Source organism: Meriones unguiculatus, chromosome 5 (assembly GCF_030254825.1).
Source record: "Meriones unguiculatus strain TT.TT164.6M chromosome 5, Bangor_MerUng_6.1, whole genome shotgun sequence".
Classification (NCBI taxonomy): domain Eukaryota; kingdom Metazoa; phylum Chordata; class Mammalia; order Rodentia; family Muridae; genus Meriones; species Meriones unguiculatus.
In genome coordinates, this window is record NC_083353.1 from 105293704 (window position 1) to 105310724 (window position 17021).

Genomic DNA, 17021 nt, shown 5'->3' on the forward strand with positions numbered 1-17021 from the left:
AAAAGGAGGGTATCCCATCATTCTGCTGAGTGAAATAAGCCAGGCGCAGACAGACGCACAGACACTGCATTATCTCACTTATACGTGAAATTAAAAACAAAACAAAACACAAAAACAACCCACACTAGAGGGATGGGGACAGAAATGCACAGAGGTAGTGAAGGACACTTAGTTACCACAGGTGGGGGGTGGGGAGCAGAGGACGAAAACAGCAGGCACACAATCGAGCTAGTGGGGCCAGAGCCCTTCCCTGTAGCAGGGCATAAAAGCACCCTGGATTAGGGACTTTTGTTCTGTGTAAGTAGATTTTAGCTGCTCTTGTCAGAGTAAGATCTAACTATGAAATGATGAATAGATTAATCTCTGTCACTATAGTAACCGTCTTACTGTCTACACACATCCTGTGAGGTCATGCTGTAAATCCAAATGCACAAAAGAAAATCCATTTAAAAGTTAAAAGGACCCAAGGGAGTTGGATCAGGGGTTCGAGGCCATCCTAGACTACATAGAGAGTTTGAGGCTGCCTGAGCTTATCTCAGAAATAAAAAGGGGAGCTAGGGTGTTGGGTCAGCAATTAAGAGTGGGTCCTGCTGTTGCCGAGGAGAATGAAGGTTTGGTTCCTAGAACCTATGTCAGGCATAGCTGTATTTCCAGCTTTAGGACATCTAATGGCACCTTCTGACATCTGCAGACACTTCAGTCATGTGCATGGCACACACACACACTTTAAAAATAAAATCTTTCAAAAGCACTACAAAGAAAGCATGGTCAGCTGGGTGTGGTGGCACATGCCTATAATCTTAGCACTCAGGGAGGCAGAGTCAATTTGGTGGATCACTACGAGTTCGAGGCCAACATGTTTTACAAAGCAAGTCCAGGACAGCCAAGGCTACACAGGGAAACTCTGTCTTGAAAAACCAGAGAAAGAGAGAGACAGACAGGCAGGCAGACAGACAGACAGAGACAGACACATGGTCATCCCCATGGTCCATGAGGTACAGGGCCTGGTAGCTGTCGGGAAGGGTGGTTGCCATGGGCTGTCCAGAGCTGTGCCATATAAAGAAGTTTTCTCATGGAGGTGTGTTCCCACTCTGTGGAACATTTGTGAGAGCAGGATGAAGAATTGAAAGCTGTGTCTGACAAACTTGTCCTGGTTTTAGCACATCTTTTCCTGTCTGTTCTACTACTTCCTTAATCTTTTCCTTTAAGACAATTTTAAGTAGACTTGCTTCATTTTCTTGCTTGGCTCCCCCCCCCCAACATCACATTTATTGAAAGTTTGGGGGAAAGGCACTTGAAATACTTCCACCAAAGCGAAGCCACCGTGAATATTTTAGGGGACATTTTGTAGGCTTTCTGCAAGCCGGCACACCCATGCAAGCGCATAGAAGAAATGTCTGTACCAGTTGTCTTCCTCCTGTGAAAATGCCCGACAGGAGCGGTGTAAGGAAGGGTTTACTTGGCTTGCCATTTCTACTGTCCATCATGCGGATGCTATGGCAGCAGAGGCCTGCTTGGTCACATTATGTTCGTGACCCGGAAGCAGGAGGAAATGGATGCTGGGGCTCAACTCACTTCCTCCATTTTACTCATCCTGGGACCTTGGTCCATACGATGGTGCCATTTACATTCAAGATGAGTCCTCCTACCTCAACCTATCCTCAATAACCCTCACAGGCTTGTCCCCTAGGAGACTCCTGTCAGGCTGACAGTCATGGACACCTTCCTGTGTCACTAGAGAAGCCACACAGATACTCAAAAGTTTAATGCTGTCCCCACCCTGCTGTTCACCCGGCTGCATGATAGCTGCCATCTGTATTGTTCCCAGTACTCTCATGGTCTGAAACACTCCAAACCATGAGGCTTCTCTCAAAAGTGAGGGCCCTGCTCTCAGGTTGCAGTAACAAGGCTGGCTCGTGTTGAATGCAAGGGAGACAGAGGCCAGTCCCTGCCCACAGGCATAGTGCATGGGAGGCCCATGTTAATCTGGGATTCACACCCGGATTTACATATCTTATGCAAATAGTCCAAAACCCCCAAATGTCTAAAACTTAGAATGTTCCTGGCCCAAGAACTCCAGGCCAGATTCTCAAACTGCCCCGCCAGTGAGTATCTTTTGGTGCTGTGCGGCATGACGTGTTCCCAAAAGATGGCTTGCTGGGCCAAAGGGAGAAAATGTTAACATTTTGGACTGAAAATCACTGACCACTACCCTGCAGGGGGTAGTGGAAGCTGGTTGTGTGTCCTTCTTCCCCCCCTCCCTGACCTCACCACCTCAGCCTTGTGTTGCTCATCCAAAGGCTAAAATTTAAAACACCCAGTTCGGAAATGCTTATTAACGGAGGGGTTTGGGAGTAATTGTTTGTGATGCTATTTTTAATTGCCTGGAGAGTCTTCGCTCTTTTCTTCCTGTGCTTGACAATGAGACTGCTTCCTAGGCTGGAACTCACTGTGTCCGCACTTCCTAGCATTGGGCCACTGACCCACAGCTCTCCGGCTTTTTCCCACCTTGGTCTGTTGGGCTGCTGTAACGCAGTGCCCTCACTGGGGTGGCTTGGCAGATGTATGCCACACTTCTGGAAGCTGGAAGTTCATGATCAGGTGCCAGTGTGGTTGAGATCTGGAGAGGGCCTCTTCAGTGGCCTCCTTCCTGCTGCATCCTCCCATGGCCAGGGAGGAAACCAGTGAGTCCTCTCTCTTCTGACAAGGACCCTAATCTCAGGATGGGACCACCTAATGACCTGTAAGCCGAATGACTCTCTAAAGATCTCACCTCCTAATGCTGTCCCACAGAGGGTCAGGCCACAACATGCATGTTTGGCAAGGAGGATTCATGGCACCCAGTCCACAGGGCGGCTCTGAGAGCTAGTGGGGTGGATCGTTGCTTTGAAGGGCACCTCGGCTCTCTAGTGGTAGCCAGTGGGCTCTGTTGTTTGTCGAAAATTTAGTAGGCCAGGTTCTGTGGTAAATAAACAGTCTTCAGCGTGGGCTCTGTAGCTTACAGTCATCCTGTCACCCTATGCAAGCCTTATTATCTCCATTTTACAGAGGAGAACATGGGCTTAGATGGAGGGGGGAGGAGCTCTTTGGTCCAGGAAGACTGTTGATTTCTGGGAGCTGGAACCTTGGCCCGATCTCCTGAATGCCACTCCAATGTTGGTACAAGGCAGTCACACCAAACCTGTCCTTAGAGTGATGACCTTAGCATGAAGGAGCTAGCTTCAGTCTTAGCTCTGCCTTTCTGGATGTCTTTATCTTTGCTCTTTCCCCCCCCCTCTCTCTCTCATTTCCTATTCTGTGAAGGTGTAGGTGTAGGTCTGGATGTAGATGTATGCCCGTGAATGTGGGTGACTGTGGAAGCTAGAGTTTGGGATCCCCTGGAGCTGGAGTTACAGTTAATTGAGAGCCTCCTGACATCGGCTGTGGGAACCAAACTCAGGTCCTCTGGAAGCAAGCGCTCTTAACCGCAGAACCATCTCTCCTGTTGCCACGTTCTTCTTAAAGATTTAAGTGTACATGTTTTATCTTCATGTAAGTTTGTGTACCCCATGGGTGCCTGGTGCCCACAGAGGCCAGAAGAGGATAGTGGATTAATCCTCTCGCATTAGAGTTACAGATAGCCGTGAGCCGCCATGTGAGTGCTGGGAACTGAACCAAGGTCTATCTGCAGAAACAGCCAGTGTTCTTAGCAGCTGAGCCATCCCTCCAGCTACCTTCTCCATGTCTCTTCAATGGGGCTAATCTCAACCTTGCTTGTACATATTAGGCAATAAGTTAAAGTATCTGCCATTATTCCCAGCCTTCCCATTTAGAGGGCAAAGACCCCTGGATCCAGTGAGCAGGGTGCCATGGAGACAGATGTGGCTCTGCACTCTCGGAGCCCTTGGCTCCCTCTCAGTAAACATTAGCTGAGTGCCTGTGCAGTGCAACACACCTGACCTGCCAATCAGAAGCTAAGGAACATAAACCAAGACCCTGTGGAATACCGAGCACTCCTAAGGTCCTGCTCCTGGGGCTGTTGGGATTTGGGGAGTGTTCTTCAGACAACCTGAGGCTGCTCATGTAACAAGCTCTGCCGAGCTGAGGTAGCTCAGTAGTTAGCACTTGTCTAACATGTGTGAGGCCTGGCTTCCATCCTCAACACTGGAAAAAAAAAAAAAAAGCTAAAAGCAGCAGGCTGTGGGGATAGCCTAACAGTGAAGGGTTTGCTGAACAAGCATGAGGACCTGAGTTCAATCCCCAGTGCCTACATAAAGGCTGGGCATGAGCCCAGCACTAGGGAGGCAGAGACAGGGGGGTCTCCGGCTTGCTGGTCATCCATTCTATCCTCTTAAAAAAATGAGGTGGAGAGGGATTGAAGAAGACAGCCCTGGTTAGCACACTATGCCGACCCACACACTGAGCTTTCACTAGCCTTCTGGCTGAAGTACACCTCAGTGGGATCTGGCACACTAGAAACTTTTGAGAAGGCCTGGGTTGAGGGCACAGCCAATCAGAACATTTGCAGTGGGATCTGTCCTGGGGACAAATGCCAGGGTGTGCTTGCTGCCATCAAATGACACTTCATTGTGAGCCCGGCGGCAGCCACCAATCCGCAGTTATATTTTTGTCTCAGAGAGCTTTGCTACAGGAATCTCAGAAGCCAGTTTCCTCCCACTGTGAGGTCGTTGTCTGCAGGGCTCTGCCTTCCTTCAGATGGGGGGGTGGGAGAAAGGCTTTCTATCTGTTCTGAGGCAAATGTGTCACTTTCAAATGGATCCTTTCCCAGCTTGGACACAGTTCTCATCCCTCTGTGGTGAGTCACCTCATATGTTGTCTTTTCTTGCCGCCTCTCGTTAGCAGAGGGCAGATTTCGCAGAACTCGTCCCAGGGACAGTCCTGAGAAATTGATTCCCCCAAAGGACGCTGCAGAACCCCACCTAGGCCTTCGGGGAGGGCTGTGGGAACTTCTGCAGCCAAGCAGAGGGTCCTTTTCACTGTAGTGGCTTGCTGTCCTTGTTTGCTCAGATCCAGAGCATCTACGGAGTTTTCTTTAGCCTGCCAGGATGGCAGCCTGTTGGTTTTGATAAAAACAGGCCTCTGTAACTGAGCTTTTGCCTACTTTACTGGGTTCTTTTTCTTACCTCCCTACACCAACCCTATTGCTTCCAACTCCCCAATACTAGGTAGGAAAGAAATAAGGTTAGAGGGGAGAGGGGGTGTCGATATCATTAGACTACTTCCTGCTGATTAGGGGCGTCAAGTTCCTTGCGGAAAATTTGATCTTTGTCGTTAGGATATCTCCAACAAGCAACCAGCAATACAGCAAACAGCAGCAGAAGCTAGCAGCAACCAGCAACAGTGGCAGATAGCAACAGCAGACAGCAGCAGTAGTGGCGGCAGCAACCACCCTCTTTCTTGGAGCTCTGGCATTTACATAGCCTCAGAAGAGTTCCCAGAATTCCAAACTTAAACTATCTTCAGCTGGCAAAATCACACCTTTCCTAGAGCACGAGGCAAATCATAGTCAGGCCAGCTGCTGTGGACAAACTGAAGCAGCCCCATATCCTGCACCTGAGCTTAAAACAAGACCATAAGAATTTTATGTTTTAAAGAAACCAGAATTCTCACTACAAGGTTCCTCCCTATCCTCATGCATATGGTCAATCAGTCAGCAGCAGCAGAAGGTAGCAACCAAGAGTGTGGGTGCTGGAAACCATCCTCCAGGTCACCTTACTTCATTCAGGTCAAGGTTCTCCCTGTGTCTACTCCACTCACTGTCAGCTCTAGCCACACCTGATTCCTTGCTGTTTGTCAGACATGTCTACCCCAGGGCCTTTGACCTGACTGTGTCTTCTTTATGGGATATTCTTTCCCAAAGGTGTCAGCATTATTGGTTCCCTCGCTTTTAGGATCCCTGCTTGAATGCCACCATCTCACCTTGACCACTCTAATCCATCAGTAATACCCCATAGCCTTTCTCACCACCTGACATAGTATTTATTGACCTGGTTTTTCCTTTGCTGTCTCTGTCTCCCCCTAGCTCTTACAGATGGGACCTCCCTTATTTTCCTATATGTCTGATGCAACGTAGGACCATAATAACGGTTGCTTGACTGACTGAAAGACTGAATTAATGCCCGGCTTTGTTCTTTACTAGCTGTATGACTATGGGCTCATTATCATCTCTGATCCTCCGTCTGTATATTCATGAAATGGACCTGCATGGTTAGGGAGGGCTGCGTGCTAGCAAGATAGTTTATCTACCTCTAGTCTTTTTTGTACAGCTGTCAAAAAATGCCTGAGGCTGGGTAATTTATAAAGAACGGAAGTTGATTTCTCACAGTGTGGAGCTGGCAAGCTTAGGATTAAGGTGTTGGCATGTTCCTATCTGGCAGGGGTCCCTTCCTCAGAGATGACACTGTCTGCCCTTGTGTGGTACAAGAGATGAAAGGGTTGAGTAGCTTCCTAGAGCATTGATTATAAAGATTGATCTTGTTCAGGGAGGAGCTGATATGGTCTCATTGCCTCCCAAAGGTGCCATGTCTTCTTACCATTGTCAACATTTATTGTTATTTGGCATTGGGGCTTGAACCCAGGGCCCCAAACACACCAAGCATGAATTCTGCCATTGAGCTGTACTCAAGCCTGGATCCACTTCCTAATGCCATTGACTTGGGGTTTGGGGGCTGGCTAGAGGGACACAGGCATTCAAACCATAGCTGCACACACATCCTATTGATCTACATGGTGCCAGTACGTTCAGTTCCAGTAAATGCTGTCATTACATCATCACAGCAAAATAAGATAAGACCATGCTAAGGAAAATGAAAGAGGCGCTCAAAGGGCTGTCATGTTGAGAGATGGCAGAGGTCTGGCCATGTGGCTCAAATGCAGAAGCTTCTCTGGGCAGGTGTGGTATCTGAGCTGGGTCCCTGTGCATGTGGGATGGTGGTGTAGGGGGGTGGCACTGTGTGAGCCGGGAGGTTTGGAAGGGGCAAGCGCTGTGAGGCTAGGCAGAAAGACTTCCAGAACGTGAGGATCAGGGAGAGCAGGATATGAAGGGAGAAGAGAGGTCCCCAGGGCCTTCTGGGAAGCAGGGAACTTAAGGAGGGCAGAGTGATTCTGAGCCTCCTCGGAGCCAGAGGGCTATGCAGCAGGAAAGCAGGTTCCTGAGAATCACACTGCCGTCTGTCACAGCCCCTCTGGAGGGTGGCAGAGAACATCACAGGCTTGTTATTCTAATACCAGGGTCACCTGCAAGTAGCCTTGAATGTGGGTCTCGTATCCCAAAGAAACCTGTTGTCGGTGGTGGTATTTCTGAGCATGGTGCTGTTTTGTAGACTGGGAATCAAGAAGAATGAAGGCTCTCTGCGTTTGCCATCTGCTCACTCATTCATTTATCCACTCAGCAAACACTGAGTGCCTTACTATGTCCCAAACAGTGTGTTCAGGTGAGCAGCCCGGGATGAGCCCTCTTGCTCAGGGTCTATGTTTCGTTTTCTGCTTCGAGGGGAAAATTCTGTAATGGAAGAGATGTGGCAGAGGCAGGTTCTGGTAGGTTCTGGGTGTGCATCAGCTCCAGTTGGTTTGTTAAGCCACCCAGAGGAGGTTTCTGAGCCTGCAAGGCAGACTCGGAAGGAATCTGGTGGTGGGTTAGAGAAGGCTGCTTTGTTGTTAGGAGGCAGGACCGGGAGACAGTGTCGCCCTCCTCTTCTGCGGCAGTGAGCTGGCCTCTCTGCCTGCACTAGGCCAGCCCCCCTGCCAGGGAACGCAGCAGAGCAGAATTTCCTAACTCCACACAGTCGGCATGTGTGATGAGGCTAATATTTCACTGTAGAGAGCTGTGAAAATTCAGAACAATAAAAGGGACAAGACTAGATGTCTCTGAGTGAGAACTCGGCAAGCAAGTTCCCTTCCGAAGAAGCGCTTCTCCCCAGATTCTTACAGTTGTCCCCCATCCCCCTCCACTTGTTGTGCCCACTTTGGCTTCACTCTCAAGATCTCCAGATACATTTCAGTTTCTCTTTGTTTATGGTTATTAATTTTGTTGTTGTTTTTCAGGGCTTTTTGAGCCAGGGTCTTTGCTAGGTAGCCCAGATTGGCCTTGACTTAGAGTCTCCCGTCTCAGCCTCCCAAGTGCCAGGGTTAGAGGTGTCTTGTAACTGGGTGTAATAAAATATCACTCCGCAGCCTGTAAGTGGAAGGAAAACCCCGCCACATGCTGCAAAGTGGGGAGACTGTAAAACTAGCCTGTCACGAGCCAGTGGAGATGGATCAGCAGGTAAAGGCCCTGGTTGCCAAGCCGGAGAATCTGAGTTCAATCCCTGAGACTTTATATGGTGGAAGGACAGAATTGATGCTCCCATACATGCCATGGCATGGCATAACACACACACACACACACACACACACACACACTCACACACACACACACACACACACACACACACACACACACACACACACAAATGTAAGAGAATAATAAAGCCAGTGTGTCCCAGCTGGACCAGGATTGTGTAGCTCCACATACGTGAGGCAGTCAGACTCATAGAGAAGGAAATGGAGTGGGGTTGCCAGGAGCTGGGGCATGGAAAGTTATTCAGTAAATGTGGAATCTCAGTTATTCAAGGTGTTGGGTTCTGGAAACCGGCTGTGCCATATGAATACATAACCTTGCTGAACAGAGTGTTTACAGGGGGAGGAGGGCAAGTTTGATGTCGAAGAGCTTACAATTTTTTTTTTAAAGAAGTTTTTAAGAGAACAAAGAAAAAGATAACTGTGTGAGGTGCCAACCAGTTCCAAGAGCAGGGGAATATAAGACAGCCGGGCTGGTGAGGACTTCCTTACCAGCATTTGCACTGTTCTCCGAAATTAAAAAGGCTTATCAAGTCTCCTTAAATGGGCAGAAATGTAGAGTCTTGGGGTCCTCTCCTTCCCTGTTTACTTCCTTCCTTCTTTCCTTCCTATTTTCCTTCCTTCCTTTGTGTGTGTGAGTACATAGTCATGTATGTGCACAGGCATGTGTGGTAGCCAAAGGTTGAGGTCGGATGTCTTTCTCTAGTGCTTTCCATCTTATTTTTCTGAGGCTGGATCTCTCACTGAACCTGGATCTCACCAATCAAGTAGACTCACTAGGCAGACAGCCCCAGGCATCCACCTGCTTCCACTTTTCCAGCATGGGGGGGGGTCATTTGTACATTTCACCACAGCTGGCTTCCCAGCACTGGAACCACAGGCCCATCCACCACAGCTGGCTTCCCAGCACTGGAACCACAGGCCCACCCACCATGGCTGGCTTTTATGGAATGCTGGGACCGCAGTGTTTGCACAACAAGCCCTTTACCCACTGAGCCATCTCTCCAGTCTTTTGGGGTCCATTTTTACAGACTTTAAAAGTCCTTAAAGTCAAAATAGCTGCCACTTGCGGGAGCCATAGGTGGGAGAGAAGGGATGCCAAACATTTCTTTCCAGGTCTTCATCTTATAATAATCTGTGAATTTACATTTGTGCAACATTTATGTTTTGTTAAAAAACAAAACAAAGTCAACCTTTGGAGTAAGGAAGGGAGTGTTGGATACAAACAGTCATCACAGGGACTTGGATCCAAATCCAAATTTGGCCCCTTGTCAGCTCCATGACTTCAGAAAACTGCTTAACCTCTCCACGCCTCGCTTTCCTGTCTAGAAGACTAATTATGACAGTAATTACCTCTTGGCATTGTGGCGGGAACTTAATAAGACAATGCAGAGAAGTCTTCAGGCTCCACGTCTGACTCCGAGCAAGCACTGCTGATTAGGTAGCACAGAGAGGATTTGGTATGAGGATACCACATTAGCTCCAGCCTGACCTGTGACACCCTGAAAAAGTGGCCTCCATCTGAAGTCACGTGCCTCTGTATTGATGAATCCCAGGCCCCAGTGTGAACAGGGATCCTGAGTTTGAGTGACCTGATCGCTGCAACAGAAGCATGTAGGAATAAGCTTTGGACTTGTGATCACCCTGGGAAGCAGTGACAAACAAGAGGTGCATCCTCCCATAGGCCCTTGCAGGTGAAGATACGTGCTCAACACACAGCTGAGACAGTAAATTGGTTTCTGTCACCCTGTGTGTCAAAGTCAAGCTGGCTTTTCCTTCCTAATTTTAAACCTCGAACCTGTCCACTCTCCCACAGCCTGGGCTGAACTCCAAAGAACAGATGTGCTCAAGGTCACTACAGCAAGCTCAGAACAGACAGGTCAAGGTTACTATAGCAACTTGGGAATAGCTGCTTGCTGCCCCCATCCCATTCTCCCTGAGTTTCTGTTTTCTGTCTGTATATATCATTTTGCTGTCTGTCCTCTTTGGGTGTGGAACTTGGGACCTCATGTGTGTGAGGCAAGTCCTTTGCCATGAAGCCATAGCCCAGCCCTGGGGCCATATTCTTCAAGAGGGCTCCATGTCAGTTATTAAACAAAACATAACAACATTCACATTTAACATTGGAATGTTAACTCAGAATGCTCCTTCTCATAAGGAGATGGTTTTCCAGTCTTTGGGTCCTAGATGCAGAGGAAAGATGGAGTGTATGTAGGAGGGCTGGAGTGGATACAGTGTCTGCAGCATGCAGGGAGGGTGACTTCATGCTTAGTGAATACCCCCGGGGTATACTGGCTCCGCTTGAGTTCCTGACATCCTGCTACCTTGGATTACACAAAATAGATCCCTAAGCACTTGAGCAGCGTGGTTTAGTGACATCAGTTGTGGTCACATTCAGCTGCTTCCCCTGGTCATCTCTAGAATGCTTTTGTCCTCCCGTGCTCGAACTCTGTCCCTTTCAATGCTAGCTTCCCATTCTCTCCACCATTTCTAATCAGGGCATTAAACCTGGGGCCTTCTGCATCCATTCTTCTTTCTCTCTGAGAACTCATCAGTCTAACCAGTAGACTCTTAGTTCCCAGGAGATGGCTCAGTGCTGGAGTACTTGCTTGGATATGGCGCTCTCTTCTGGCTTCTGCAGGTACCTGCACACAGGTGTCATATATTCACACAGAAGCACACATAAAATTTAAATTTAAGTTTTTGTTTGTTTGTTTGTTTTTGAGACAGGGTTTCTTGACTCTCCTGGACTCACTTTGTAGACTAGGCTGGCCCTGTACTCACAGCAATCCTCCTGCCTTTGCCTTCCAGAGTGCTGGGATTATAGGTGTGTGCCACTGTGCCTGGTTTAAATTAAAAAAAAAATAATGTGCTATCTGTGAAACTGGCCCTGCATGGTGTGATCAAAGGCCTCTGAGGGTAGCATGTGGTAGAATGGCTTTCCTCTAGTAAGATCAAATAGGATTCCACTGTGGATGAGCTACTTTTCTCTGACAAAATCAGCTCAAGGAAGGGAGGCTTTTCTTCTTCTCCTGCTCCTCCTTCTCCCTCTCCTTCTCCCTTTCCTTCTCCTCCTCCTCTTTCTCCTTCTTCTCCTTCTTTTCTGCCTCCTCCTCCTCCTCTTCCTTTTTTTTTTTCCTTTGAGACAGGGTTTCTCTGAGTGTAGCCTTGGTTGTTCTAGACTCACTTTGTAAACCAAACTGGCCTCAAACTCACAGTGATCCACGTGTCTCTGCCTCCCTGAGTGCTGGGATTAAAGGCATGAGCTACCACAGCTAGCTGGGAGGCTTTACTTTTGACTCACTTTGAGGGCACAGTGCATCATGGCAGTGACCGTCCAGCAGTGAGAGCATGGAGCAGCCGGTCACATTGCATTTATAATGGGGAAGTGGAGAGAGATGAGTGCTGGTGCCTAGCCATCTTTCCCCTTTTATCCAGTCTGGGGCTGCCACCCATTGGGTGGTGACACACAGGGTGGGACTTCCTACATCTAATAACCTAATCTAGAAGCTCCCTGACAGATATGCACAGATGTTTGCCTCCTAAGTATTTCTTTGTCTTGTGAAGTGGCAGTCAGTGTTGACCATCACATCTCTTACGTTGGAACCACACTGTGACCACTCTTGGCTGTTGTGGACTGGAGAGTTGTTTTTCTATCTGGCTGCTTCTGAATGGTGCCACAGTGGGCATGGCTTTCCTCTGACGAAGTCCGAAGCTATGGTCGTGTGGTAGAGTCTTTCCCTATCTTCGGGGCCCTAGGTTTCACTCACACCACAGACAATCATCCTGTTATCCACCTGATTCTCCAAGGAAGCGTCTCAAGTAGGAACTACAGGCTTCTGGCAGCTTCTCCAAGCCTTGCCTCTGGTTCAGAGACTAGAAAGCACCAAGAGAGCTGGAGGCAGGGCCTGTGTGAGGGCCAGCAGGACTGGGCTGGGACAAGGGGTCATAACAGGCTGGATATTTGAAATGGTAACCTCCCTGCACTGGGAGGCTCTCCCGGGAGCCGTTTGTGAAAAGGATGATTACTTTCCACTTCCCAGCATCTACAGCCACTTCCCTAAGAGGCAGAACCGTTGCTGTGGGGTTGGCCGGCACATTGTCCGGTTGAGTTTTAACTGAAACATCCAAATATGGGCTGTTAGCCTATCGTGCGTCTGTTCAGTTATTCCCCTCTCCCAGGGAGTTCACTTGAGATTCAAACCGCTTCATGAGTTCTGGAAAGCAGAAGGCAGGGGGAAGGAAAAAAAAAAAAAAAACAAAAGCAATGGAGAAATGTTGGGGAGCCCGTTTCGAAAGCTGCAGGCAGGAAGGTGCAGTGGTCCAAGCTGCTGACTGCAAGGAGCCCTGCATCCAGATGCCACTCAAGGAGTTGACAGGACAAGTGGTTCCTTGCCCACCGTGGTGTGAAGGCACTGGGGAACTCCTCCCTCCATCCCGAATTGGTCCAGCCTCTGGTTTCTCAGCAAGCTGCCTTGCCTGCCTCCCTGAAAGCACTTCAAGGCCTGGCCACTGTTGTGCGCTGGAAGAGCTGCCATTTCTAGGCTGCCCACTGAAGGGCAGATGTTGCTGGGGAGCCCTCTCTGTGCTGAGGACTGTTGAAGCCCCTCTCAGCATCACTAAACTGCTCTGAGTGGTCTCTGAGGGGCAGAGAGCAAGGGAGGTGGGGAACAGCCAGAATATGGGGCTCTGAACCTTGCCCTCTGGGCACAGCCATTCTAGTTCATCTGTTTTAGATAAATATCAATATGAACCAACAGTAGCATTACCAAGACAAAGGGGAGGGCCAGGCCTGCTTCTCAAGTGGTTCTGAGCATATTCAAGTACTGCATCTCTAGCCTTGTTTGACAAAGAAGTTGGAAGAGGGGGATAAAATGTGATGAGGCCTCTTAAGCCATGAGGTTGAACACATGGGTCTCTGTGAGCAAAGACTGAGAAGTACCCCTCCCCCCACCTCTATTTATCCTCACCTAAAAAAGAAGTGCAGGCAAAAGGAAGGAGACATGTCCCTCTGCCATCTGGTTTCCTCCTTTCTGAGGCCCTGCAGTGTGAGGCTGTTTAGTGCTGGGTCCTTCTAGCTGAGCAAGGCCAGTGTGCTTGAGCTAGTAGGAATTGTTATTGCCCAAGGTAAGGGCCCTGATCAGTTGCTGTCCTGCAGTGTATGTCAGGGAAAGAGGAGACATGTAACCTCTTTGTGTCACCAGGAGTATAGGCTTAGAGCCTCTCTGGTCTAGTTTGTAGGTTAAGGCTGTGTCAGAGGCGACGGTGTAGAGATGTCTTTGGCCCCTGCTTCAGTTCCCAGAGGTTCCACATGTAACTGTGAGCAGAGACACGTGGCTGTGCCTCCTCTGAAAACGTGGCCGAGGGTTAATTAAGAGATGGTGCAGGGTTGGGGATGTGGCTGAGCTGAGGATGAGGCGCAGAGACAGGGTATTCACCTGCCAGGCAGCGGGCCCTGAGTTCCATCCTCAACACCCAAGGAAGCGAGGGAGACCAGCTGTCCAGCTCTGCCTCCTAGAGGTGGCTGTTCTCTCTAGACCTAGAGGTGAGGATGGAGTGGAAGGGCCCCTAGGCTGCTGGTGTTCAGAGCTCCATGGAGGTTGTTGTCTGTCTAAGTATGCCAGAGTCACATCTGTGCCTCAGGCCTTTGGGGGCCACCCCCAGGCCAGGACCCCAGAGCTCACTTGGTTAGGGCCAGCAGGTTCCTTGAAGTCATGGACAGGATCAGGTGCGGTGTGAGGATGACCCGACTTCTGCCTTTCCTGCCTGGACACCACAATGACACCGTTTCCTGCTTGCAGTGACATGCTCAGAACCCCTTGGGGAGCAGGCCCGCAGGGCACCAGGGCCAGGCTAGGCCTCTCCAGAGGACAAGCAGAGAAGAGAGGAGAGCGACACTTTTGCAGGATATAGGCTGCCTCTGAAGCCTCTGGACACCCCAGCGACAGCCTCCTTGGATCCTGGCACCAAGGACCCAGACATGACTCAGCCATCCAGTCAACACCCACAGTCTGAGCAAACCTGCTTGGCAATTAAGCAATTACAGCCCAGCTTGACAAGGCTTAGAACCGAAGTACACAGAACTGAGAAATTCCCAGAGAAGGAAGTAGGTGAGACTGGCCCGTGAGGTCAAGGAATACCCAGCAGGAAGTGATGTCAGAGCTGAGGGTTAGGAGCCAAGGAAAGGCTTTGGTGTTCCTGGCAGAGGGAACAGCATAGACACAGGTAAGGCGTACTTGATGGGACTGGGGGCAGAAGCTTAGGCCTCCTGAGAGGTTTGTGTGGACCAGCCTCTCTCTGGGACCTTGACCCCTCCACAGAGTGGAGTCCATGTGTTTGTCTTTTGGGCTTCGTGTTGCTAATGGGAGTAGGGAAAGGAAAGAGACTCTTGAGGAGGCCGAGTTGACTCATCTCACCAACGACTTGGTGTCCTTCCAAGAATCAGAGTGACTGAAGTGTGGAAGGGAAGAGTAGGATGATGAAAAGGGCACACTGAGGCAGGCTGGAGGTTTTAAGAGAAGGGAGGGAGATTTGAGGGCCAGATGACAGAGCAAGCGGCACTGTGGAGGGGTCCCCTACAGAACATTAGGGCTCTGCCTCTTTAAGGGTCCCCGGTAGGGATTTTATTTTATTTTATGGTTTTTGGTGTTTTGGGTCTTTCGACACAAGGTTTCTCTGTGTAGCCTTGGCTGTCCTGGACTCACTTTGTAGACAGGCTGGCCTTGAACTTACAGAGTTCCACCTGCCTCTGCCTCCCTGAGTGCTGGGATTACAGGGGTCCACCACCACGACCAGCTAAATAGGTTTTAGATTGATGTTTCTGTTTTAATTATACGTATATGTCCAAGCCTGTGGGGGAGTGTGTGCATGTGTGAGTGCAGGTGCTTGCCAAGGGCAAAAGATGGCATTGGATGCCCCCGAGCTGGGGTTATGGGTACATACTCTTAATGGCCAAGCATCTCGCCAGCCCCTACAGCAGAGATTTTACTGACCTCAAGTATCTGCAACCATATCTGTATGTGTAAGAACAAATGTGCATCTCTCTGTGTGTGCATACTTATAACTTGATGTCGGGCTTAAATGTCTCTTGACTGTAATTCCCTGGGTGGACGGTGGACTCAGCCCACTGTCTCATCACACGTTTACACGTAGCTGGGTTTCCATTATAACCTGACAACGAAAAGCCAGAAGAGCTTGGAGCAGGGCACAGAGGTGACTGGAGTCGTGGCTATAAGGACATTATCTGGCTTCTGTGTGATGGAGTAGCAGTCCGTCGAGGAAAAGGCTGAGGATTTGACGGGAGGCTTCACTCTCAGCTGGTGGTGAGGGCTGGACACCTGCCTCTGTCCTCCGGTGTATTCTTTTTTTTTTTTTTGAGGCAAAGTCTCCTCCCTATGGAGCCCAGACTGGTTTGGAACTTGAAATGTTCCTGGTTCCACCTTCCTCCTGCATTCTGGGATCATGGGTGTGTGCTGTGCCTGGCCTGTGTGTAGAGTTCTCAGGTGAGGCTGACAGTTTCTGCTAGAAATGTCCTCCAGAATGTGGGGAAATTAAGAGGCAGGACTTTTTCTGGTACTTCTACAGTTTTGTTTTGTTTTTTTTTTTTTTTGTGTGTGTGTAAACCCACACCCAGAAAGAAAGGTATGTTAGCTGCACGGGACTGCAGCAGGGCACCTGACTCACCTGTCTTACTGCAGCTTGTGGGGCCATCCTAGTCAAGGCCATTCTGCACTTGGTCCATCCTCCAGGAACTTCCTGTCTCCTTCAGCGAATGTGATCTGTCCTTATGTAACCTCTGCTACAGCACTCAGCCCAAAGTGAGCGAGGTCGGCTGCTTGCAGCCAGGGAAATGATGGCTGGTGAGTCTGGCCAATTAACCAAGAAGACAGAAAGTTCCTGGAAGAGCTGGGTAGCACAAGGCCCCCACGGTCCCTAGTGCCCAAGGGACCAGGGAGAGAGGTGGGAGACTTGATTGTGGTCCCATCTCCAGCAGCTCAGCCAAGCATAGCTCCTGCTACCACGTTACTGTTTAATTAATAGTTCCTGAATATATTAATGAATTAGCATAACATGAAACCCTACAATGGATGGCATTGAGTCTGAGCTGAATGAGCCAAGCTCGGGGGTCACTGTTGGGCCTCTCTGCCTGGGCGTGGGGTTAGGCTGTCAGATCACAGTCTTGGGCTACACTGGAGCCATCTGGAAGGTTTTCAATTGTGTCCCAAGAAGGACTTATGAGGTCCTTAAGAAGGACTCAGGCCACAGTCCTTCTGAAAGTGCCCTGTGTGACATCAAGAGTGGCAAGGCTGGCAGCCACTGGGCCAGGTACTGGAGATGCAAGCAAATGTCTCATTTTCCCTGCTCATGTGAGGACAGAAGTCCATGTGACTTCATTCATTCATGCATGCATGCATTCATTCAGTAGCAGAGTGTTAAAAGCCTGAATAGAGAATTGAAATTCCATTGAATGATGGTTAGCGCTCAGGACTTCGACTTGAGTTATGAAAATAGTTCCACTAGAAGCCCCAGAAAGGAACGGTTCACTTCCATACTTCCCCCCGGCACCTTCTGAGCCCACTTCGCAGCCCACTGAAGGACAGAGGAAAGCTTGAAGGGAAAGGAGCTTTGAAGATTTGGGCTTGGTGGGTGGGGCTTCAGGGTGGCTCGGCAGGTGCAGGCACTTG

The 17021-nt window shown here is 49.5% G+C and overlaps 1 protein-coding gene across 3 annotated transcripts in view; it reads left to right on the forward strand.

Annotated features, from left to right (window-relative positions):
- Positions 1-17021, forward strand: part of Hrh1 (histamine receptor H1) — an 87789-nt gene that overhangs the window by 46946 nt on the left and 23822 nt on the right. The window contains exon 1 of one of the 3 annotated variants that reach the window (XM_021637604.2): positions 14430-14562. The exons of the other annotated variants lie outside the window; for them this stretch is intronic. The gene's annotated coding sequence lies outside the window, so the exon portion shown is untranslated. Of the gene's footprint in view, positions 1-14429; positions 14563-17021 lie in introns of those variants that run through there. 3 annotated transcript variants of the gene reach the window in all.